A 9946-nucleotide genomic window follows, 5' to 3' on the forward strand; every position below is an offset into this window, starting at 1 on the left:
CACACAAAAGCAACAGTAATCTCTGTGTATCTGTAACAAATTGGGAATTGGGGTCTGTCTTGGCATTAAACCATATCATGGACCAAAACATGCCACCCTTATGACGAGCACTTAGCACAGTGACGAGCGCTGAGACTGACACGCGGTCCCTTTCTAGATCAGTCCGTCCTGACAGTTTGCCTGCTGTGTTTGTGGTAACCATTTTCCTCTTGACTGTTCAAGCGAAACAAACCCCTCCATCTCCTGCACTTACTTGGAAGTTTTAGTTATAGTGTTTAACTGGCATGGATTAACAGAATTGGAGTTTTTAAAAGAATTCACAAGTTAACTTTCACTTAATCCATTATCCTTTATTTTATTGAACTGTATAATTAATTGAAGAAAAGATTCTTCTTGGAAGTACGTTGTCATAGCATTTAAAGAGATTTCCCTTCATTTAAACTAAATTACTGTTTTATGTTGATCTGCATATTTCTGTATATTTGTCATAACAGTGCTTGCATCCTCCTGTTTGGTGTACTGAGCAAATAAACTTTTTATTTTAAACAAAAACATTGATTTACTGTGATATACTTGAAATGAAAATTTTATTATTTTGAAATTTGATATAAAATCTTGTAATGAACAATGGTGAGGTAATTTAAATTAATGTTCTTTGTATAAGGCTTGTTTATGAGAAAAAAATTTAAATAGGACCTGATATCTTTTAGACCATAAAAAAGCCATTTGTAGTTCTAAACATGTCATTAGGTGATTTGTGTTAATGTTTTTAATGTTTTTAACTATGAATTGTATGCTAAAACTGTAGAATATTATATAGCTGGGAGGTGTCTTTTAAAAAACAAAATATATGGTTAAGCCCCAAAAGAGTTTAGTAGAAATAGTAGTAATCATGCTATTCAAATGTAAATGTAAATTCCAAATAGTAGAGGAGAAAATAGGGGGTCAGTTTGGGGGTAATGATGGGGTTGAAAGAAACAAGAGAAAAAAACTATTTAAGTGTTTATATAAGAAAAAGATGGTATAAATAAGTGTGCATATCTCAAAATTATAATTAAATGTAGATCAGATTCTCTAATTAAAAGACAAAGGGTCAAATGTGTTTTTTTATATTTTAAACCAGCTATATACTGATGACAAGACACACACCAACAGCAAAGTGAATTGGGTAGATTGAAAATGAAAACATAAAATAGATCAAGATACATAAACAGAGGAAATTTGGAGTGGCTGAACTAACATTAAATAGACTTTGTGACAAAATTTAAGAACAGTGTCAATGCAAATAAAGTTAAGACTTTACCTGTATGCACATACCAAATAGCCTAAATATGTTAAAAACAATAATCCTTAGAAATGCGAAAACAAATTGAAGTTTTCATTTACGCTGACAGGTTTCAGCTAGCTTTTCTACTGAGTCAACAAAAGATGTAGAAGAAATGAATAATACATTTTAATAAGATGGTATAAACATATATAGATCTCTGCACTGTGACAGAGAATACACATTCTTGTTAAGTTATAAAAATTGGCAATTATACCAAAAACTCAAAAAAATCAGTATGTTACACCAAAATCTTGGACTACAATGCAGTTTAAAGGTCAGTAGCAAAAATATAATTTTTTGAAATCCATTTTGAAATTTTACTCAATCAAAGATGAAATAAAGGAAATTTAAATTTAGAAAAATGGTTGTAAAATATATATGTGTGGACAAAGCATATAGAATACCCAGATTTTGAAAAATTTAAATTAACTTCCGCATTTCAAAACTTACTATAAGACTAGTTTTCAAGACAGTATAGTATAGGAGTAAATGGACATAATAGCTCAATTAACAGAATCAAAAGTCCAGAAATAAATGCTTAATGTTTATAGTAAATTGTTTTTCAACAAACAGACAAAGCAATTCATTGAGGGAAGAATTTGTCTGTTCATCAAATAGTGTTAGGACAACTGTATATCCACATGGAAAAGGATGACCTTAGATACTCGTATCTTAGAAAAATATTCACTAAAAATGGATCATAGGCTTAGGTAAAATGCCTGATACAAACTTTTACAAGAAAACACAGAACCCCATTTAGACCTTGGGTTAGGCAAAGATTTTTTAAATAACAATACCAAAAAAAATGGTCTGTAAAATTTTAAAAATGAATAATTGAACCTCATGAAAATTTAAAACTTTGTATTTCAAAGGGCAGAATTAAATGAAAAGACTGTACTCTGCCAGAAAGTATTTGCAGAACATACCTGATAAAGGACTTGTATCCATATTTTACAAGAACTCTTGCCACTCAGTAATAATAAGACAACCCAATCAGAACATGGGCAGAAGATGTGAATAGACATTTCATTGAAGAAGCTACACAAATTGCTAAGAAGTATGTGGAAACATTAACATCTGTCATCTTGCTGTTTGTTTTCTATTTGCCTCATCTTTTTTTCTTAATTCTTTTGGATTAATTGGATATATTTCACGTATCTCCTGTGTGACTTATTAGCTATACCTGTTCATTGTTAACGTTAGTGGTTGCTTTAGGATCTGTGGTATACATCTTTAACTTTACCGTCTACCTTCAAGTAATGGTGCATAAAATTTAGTATAAGAACCTTGCAATGTAGTGTACTTCGCATTTATCCCCTCAAACTCTGCCATTGTCACATATTTTGCTTTTTACATGTATTAAAAAACCCCATATAACTATTACTTTTGTTTCAACATTAGGTTTTTAAAGGAATTTAAATAACAAAAAACTTATGTGTTTACTCGTGTTAATATATACTATTTCCAATGCTCTTCATGTCTTTGCATAGATTCATATTTCCTCCTGGTATAATTTTCTTCTGCATTAAAGACTTACTTGACTATTTCTTCTAGTCCAGGTGTGTCAGTGATGAATCTCTTCAACTTTTGTGTCTGAAAAATGTTTCATGTTCATTTTTGAAAGATATTTTTACAAGGTATAGAATTCCGTTGTGACTCAGCCCAGTGACCTCAAACTCTGCTAATGCTGTTACTTTGTGCTTTGGATGGGGTGGGGGGTGCTAGGTTTTCCCGTGCGCCTGCTTTCCCTGGTCTCTGCATGCCTGTATCAGAGAGGGGACCTTTTTCCTGCTCTTACACCTCCCCGTTTATAGACTGTTACTGCTTGTCGCTGGGTCCTAAGCTCGTGGTAGGAGCAGGTGAGATGCCCCGTTGTTCCAACTTGGCCTCAGTCGCGGCGTTTGTGCTTTGCCTTCAGAGGCGGGGTTTTCTCAGCATTACTGTTCCTCCTGCCTGTGGCAGCAAACCCTGCCTTGTATCTGTGGTTGGTCTGGGGCAGTGGCTTGCTTTTTCTGTACCTGCTCCTCCCTCAAGAGTAGAGAATATTGTATTTGCTTCTGCCCTTTCCCCAGCAGCACTAAGTATTTGCCTGCGTCCTGGAAGAGGCGGATGGATTTTGCTTTTACTGCTTTTGCAGAAACAGATCTCTACCAGTGTCCTTGTGGCCATAGCGTTTGGTTAGCTGCCCCCAAGAAGCGGGCGGAGCTTTGAGTGTGGTCCTCTGCAGCCACCAGTTGCCTCGTTGGCACCAAGGTGGCTTTCTGTGGTCGCCTGCACACCTCTCACCCCTCATGAACACCGGGTAAAGGCCAGTGGAGAAGAGTTTTCAGGTGAGTGGGAACTCCTTTGGTACCCAAGTCCCCCAGCCAGGACTGGCTTGGTGTGTGGCCTGTGCAGTCACACACAACCCCACACTTGCAAGGGCTTCATGCTTGCTTTAACTCTGCTGTCACCATCTTGAATTCTTTAGTTTTGAGCAAGAAGTCCTGTCTGCATTTGCATTTCGCACTAAGGCCCACAAATTAAATAGCCAGTCCTGTTCCAAAGTGATGCAGTGACCCACAGTTGGCCTTTAAAAATGTTAAAATCTTAGCTGACTTTTCCTTACCTTCTTGTGTAGCAGCCACCTTTTCTCCCATGCTCTGCCCAAGGGAGGGCTGTCCTCCGAGGGGATCGTCCTCTGTCGTTCAGTTTCCACGATTGCTTTGCACCTGAGGGCTCGAAAATATTGTGATTTTGTATATCATCCTGCTGTTTCTTGTTAGGGTTTAAGAAACATTCTTTGCAGCTTTCTACGTCCCAAGTAAAAGTCCAAAACTGCTGTATGTTTAGAACTTGTTATTCTTAGGCTTTCAATTTCAGCCTGCAGAGCAATGAACTAATTAAGGTTAGTCCTCCCCTTCCCCCTCCCCATTACCTTCAGAAAAAGATGGCTTTACGCTTTTTATTTCCTTGTCTCCCCAAACCAGAATACCTCTCAGTCACTGTCCTTATAGTAGAACAATCTAAAATGACATATGTTTTGATAATAGGCAGCTTACTGTATTGTTAAACTCAAATGAACTCATCTTCCCACATCAGTCTATTACAGTGAGGGAGTTTACAAAGTGAAGCATGACCAGAGATCAAGCGTAATAAAAGTAAGGGACATTCTCCAAAGATATGTGGCTTGTGTTCTAGAGGTGTATAGGTTAGAGAGTGCACTCCTGAGCATTTGGACTGTGCTCTTTTTAAATACCCAGAATATTCTTAAGTATGCTGAAAATGTAGGTCTTCAGCATTTTTCAGTTTCACTTTTTCATTGAAGTGGTTTATTAAAAACCATAATAAAATGAAACGACCACCAACTTACACCATACACCAAAATAAACTCAAGATGGATCAAAGACTTAAATGTAAGCTGTGACACCAAAACAGTCCTCGAGCAGTGGTTCTCAACCTTCCTAATGCCACGACCCTTTAATAATAGTTCCTCATGTTGTGTTGACCCCCAACCATAAAATTATTTTCATTGCTACTTCATAACTAATTTTGCTACTGTTATGAATCGTAATTAAATATCTGATATGTAGGATGTATTTTCATTGTTACAAATTGAACAAAATTAAAGCATACTGATTAATCACAAAAACAGTATGTAATTACATATGTGTTTTCCGATGGTCTTCGGCGACCCCTGTGAAAGGGTTGTTCGACGCCCAAAGGGGTCACGACCCACAGGTTGAGAACTGCTGTCCTAGGGGAAAACATAGGCTGGAAAATCTCAGATATCCCACGCAGCAATATTTTCACTGATACATCTCTTAGGGCAAGGGGAATGATGGAATGAACAAATGGGACTACGTCAAACTGCTGAAGGGTTTCTGCTCAGCAAAGGAGAACATCAGCAAGATGAAAAGGGAACCAACCACATGGGAAAATATATTCGCCAATGATACCTCAAGCAGGGGATTGATTTCCAAAATGTATAAAGATCTTATATGACTCAACACCAAGAGGACAGACAACACAATTAAAAAATGGGCAAAGGACCTGAACATTCTCCAAAGAAGATATACAAAGGATCCAAAGCCATATGAAAAAATGCTCAACATCACTAGCCATCGGAGAGATGCAAATAAAAACCACAATGAGACGCCCCCTCACACTGGTCAGAATGGCCATCATCAACAAATCAAGTGCTGGCGAGGATGTGGAGAAAAGGGAACCCTAGCGCACTGTTGGTGGGAATGCAGACTGGTGCAGCCACTGTGGAAAACAGTATGGAGTTTCCTCAAAAAAACTAAAAATGGAACTGCCTTTTGAACCAGCAATTCCATTGCTAGGATTGTATCTGAAGAATCCTGAAACCAATTCAGGGAAGCCTGTGCACTCCTGTGTTCATAGCAGCACTGTTTGTAATGGCCAAGTGCTGGAAACAGCCTAAGTGCCCATCTGTGGATGAGTGGATCAAAAAACTGTGGTACATTTACACGATGGGGTACTGCGTAGCAGAGGGAAGGAAGGAACTTCTACCATTTGCAACAACATGGATCGAACTAGAGAGAATTATGCTTAGTGAAATAAGCCAGGCAACAAAAGAAAAATACCATATTATATCACCTAATACAGAAGACTAATGAACAACCCAAACAAACGAGCAAAATTGAACCAGAGGGCATAAGCCTATGATCTCATTACCTGAGTGATTGTCTGATACAACAAGGACGCCAGCCTGTTAAACCAAGCACAGCCAACTGACCTGGAGTCTGCACGATCCTTCCCCATGTGGGAAGGGCACCCTCCCCACTACACCCCCAACTCTCATTAGGGATTTCTGGACCCAAGGGTAGGTAGGACGACGACCATGTCCAGCTTGAAGCAGCTAGAGGAGCACGAGACCTTTGCCCATTGTCCTTTATAAGATTATAAAGGGTCTTAAGTTTGAGGGGGGAATTGTTATTTTTTATTGTTATAAAAAATAATTAAAAAATAGTAATATAGGAAAGGGTGAAGCCAAGGAACTTCTTATATGCATGACCCATGGATGTGAACTAAGGTGGGTGGGATAGCTGGGGTAAAGGGGGTACTGGGTGGAGGGGAGCCAAGGGGAAAACAATTGGAACTATTGTAACAACATGATAAAATATACTTAAAAAAAAAACATAATAAATATGCTAAGTTGAAATAAGATTCAAGTTTGTTTTCCCTGGGGCTTTTTTCAAAGAAATTTAAGCTATTTTAAGCCATAGCCTTATTTTGTCACTTGACAAATTTACAAGTCTGCTTGCTCCTTTTTTTATCTTCAGCCTGTTATCTTGAAACATTTTATGGAAACTGATGCAAAAACCTCAATGTACCTTTTACTTCGTTTTAGTATTTATTAACCTATATCTCCACCTACAGTTCCCCCTCCCAATTATTTTGACGTATATTTTGGCCGTAATTCATATATTCTAGTATGTATCTTTAGAAAGCTATTCTCTGTCCCCCTTCCTTTCTCTCTCTCCTTCCCTCTCTCTCTCTCTCAACCACAATACCGTCATCACACCCAGAAAAAATTATTCCTTAATTACTGTATGTTTCTGATTTTTCCAGCTCATTTCAAACGGACTACAGTATGAAAGAACAGTGGTATTAACCAAGAATCTAAAGAACTAAGGCATCTGTTGTTCCTTTCCCTATATTCAGAGGAAGAATTAGCTTTTGCAACCAAGGAAACAATTGGTCATCTCTTTTTAGCCTTTTAGTTGTACATGCAACTGATAGTGTTTTTTTCTTTGTGTTAAAGGAAAATGTATTGCCACGCAAAGAAATGGCCCTAATGATTTTTGTGTTGCAAATTGGGAGGGAGGGAGAACGTTTATTCCACAAATTTTAGGAACTAGTTGTTAATTACTGAAATTTTGGCTTTTAAAAGATGATTTTTAAAAATATTTGTTTTATTTATTTACTTATTTATTATTTTTAGAGAGAAGGGAAAGGAGAAAGAGAGGGAGAGAAACATCACTGTGTGGTTGCCTCTCACTCATGCCCCCAACTGGGGACCTGACATGCAACCTAGTCATGTGCCCTGACTGGGAATTGAACCAGCGACACTTGGCTAAAAGATGATTTTTTAATGGTAATTATTTTCTGTAGTGAGTATCCTTGGAAATGGATGTGGATGGACAGTTGAAAATAGAGCCTGTGAAAGTCTGTGATCAGATCAGGTAAATATGAAAATGTTTCTCCTTTTTCTTTTGTATTTATATTTGCATTTGAGTCTATTCCAAAGACTAATAATGGGAGCTTACTGAACCTGTGAAAGGAATCCTGACTAAGCTATTAACAGCTATCAAAACCAAAGGGCGTACCCAGAAAAGTAAGTCATTCCTAAAGACATCTTTTCATTGTTGGGGGAAATGCCCTGAATAGTTATTGTATTAGTTATTTATTGCCACATAACAGATTTCCCCAAACATTTTAGCTTAAAACATTTATTGCCTCCCACAGTTTGTGGGTCAGGAATCCAGGAGCAGCTTAGCTGGTGGTTCTGGCTCAAGGTCCCTCATTAAGTTGCAGACAAGGTATTGGCCAGGCCTATAGTCTTTCGATATGACTGGTGCTGGAAGATTAATTCCAAGCTGTAGGCAGATACAGTATAATACAATGGTAAATGTTTGTGTATTTAAAAATATCTATAAACAGCCCTGGCTGGTGAGGCTCAGTGGATTGAGCGCTGGCCTGCAAATCAAATGGTCGCCGGTTCGATTCCCAGTCAGGGCACATGCCTGGGTTGTGGGCCAGGTCTCCAGATGGGGGCATGCGAGAGGTTACCGATCAATGTTTCTCTCACACATCATCGATGTTTCTCTCCCTCTTACTCCCTCCCTCCCCTTTCTCTAAAAATGAATAAATAAAATCTGTTTTGAAAAAGAAAGAAAAATACCAAAACGTAGAAAAGATACAGTAAAAATGTGGCATAAAAGATACAAGATGGTACACCTGTGTAGAGCGTGTAGCGCACTTGACAATGAATGGAGCTTGCAGCACTGGAAGTTGCTCTGGGTGAGTGAGTGAGTGGTGAGTGAATATGAAGGCCCAGGGTATCACTGCCCCCTACTGTGGACATAAAACACTGTGCGCTCAGCCTACACTAAATTTATTTTAATATAGTCCTTCAACAATAACTTAACCTTAGCTTCCTGTAATGTTTTTACTTTATAAACTTTTTAATTTTTTAAACTTTTCAACCCTTTATAATAACACTTAGCTCAAAACACATTGTACAGCTGTACAAAAATATCTTTAGATCTTTGCGTTTATAGCCGCACAGTAGGTTGTTTACACCAGGATCACCACAAACGTGAGTAATGTACTGAACTAGGACATTATGATGGCTACAGTGTCACCAGGCAGTAGGAATTTTTCAGCCCCATTATAAATCTTGTGGGACCACCACTGTGTACAGTTCATCTCAAACATTGTTATGGGGTGCAGGACTGTACTTCGTTTCTCTTAAAGTCCGAGTTTCCAAGAACCTGTCGATTATGTTAAGTGAGGACTTATTGTACTTCCGGTTAATTCTATTGATCATATTGATCAACCCTGGTACGTTGTGGGAGGGAACAACACAAAAGTGAATACCAGGACACAGGGATCGTTGGGGGCCATCTTGGAGGCTGGTTGCCACAGCCTGTACCCTCTAGCCCCTCATGATTCACCCTCTCCCAAAGCACCCAAAAGTAGACCCATTACAGCATCAGCTCAAAGTCCAGACTCTTGTCATCTAAATCAAGTCCAAATGAGGAACCTGGGTGTATGTAGTTCTTAAGTACAGCTCTCAAGTACATTTCCTCCTGATCTGTAGACCTGTGAACTAAAGATGTGTTATTGCCCCTCCCCCCGCCCAGTACACAGTGGTGGAACAGACAGGATGATTCCTGTTCAGAAAGACTGACAATGATGGCACACAGAAGTTCCTGGTCTGTGAGCAGGTCTGAAGCTCAGCTGGGCAAGTATTAGAAATTCCTTGACTAGAATTCAGTTCTGCTCCCTGCCAGGAAAGTACTTTCCAATCTCTCTTGACTCATTCTTCAAAGGCCTTGGCTTCACCTCCGTCATTCTTTTACGTGACAGGTGGCACAGGTTTGCAGCAGAGCCATTTTCTCAGCTTGCTTGAATTTTGGGGGTGGAAAAGCCTCTTAGTTTTTGCTTCTCTGCCTCTCTCCAGGCTACAACTGGTAGAATTATTTTTTTAATTTTGAATATTGTGAATCTTATTCTGAGGTATTACCTTTGACCTTCTCAGATCTTTTTTTGTTTTTTTCAATTAAAAATTTCAATTGTAGTTATTCAATATTAGTTTCAGGTGTATAGCATAGTAGTCAGATAAATAACTTAAGAAGCAGTCTCTGTGGTAAGTCTAGTACCCACCTGACACCGTACATAGTTATTATATTATTGACTGTATTCCCTGTGCTGTACTTTACATCCCCATGACTGTGTTCTCCCAATTTGTACTTCTTACTTCCTTCGCCTTTTTCAATCGTACCCCAAACCTCCCTCCTGACAACCTTCAGTTTATTCTTTTTATGTTTGTTTTGTTAGAATCCACATATAAGTAAAATCACATGGTATTTATATTTGTCTGACTTC

Source organism: Furipterus horrens, unplaced genomic scaffold (genome assembly GCF_987537825.1).
Source record: "Furipterus horrens unplaced genomic scaffold, mFurHor1.1.pri manual_scaffold_12, whole genome shotgun sequence".
In the NCBI taxonomy this organism is placed as follows: domain Eukaryota; kingdom Metazoa; phylum Chordata; class Mammalia; order Chiroptera; family Furipteridae; genus Furipterus; species Furipterus horrens.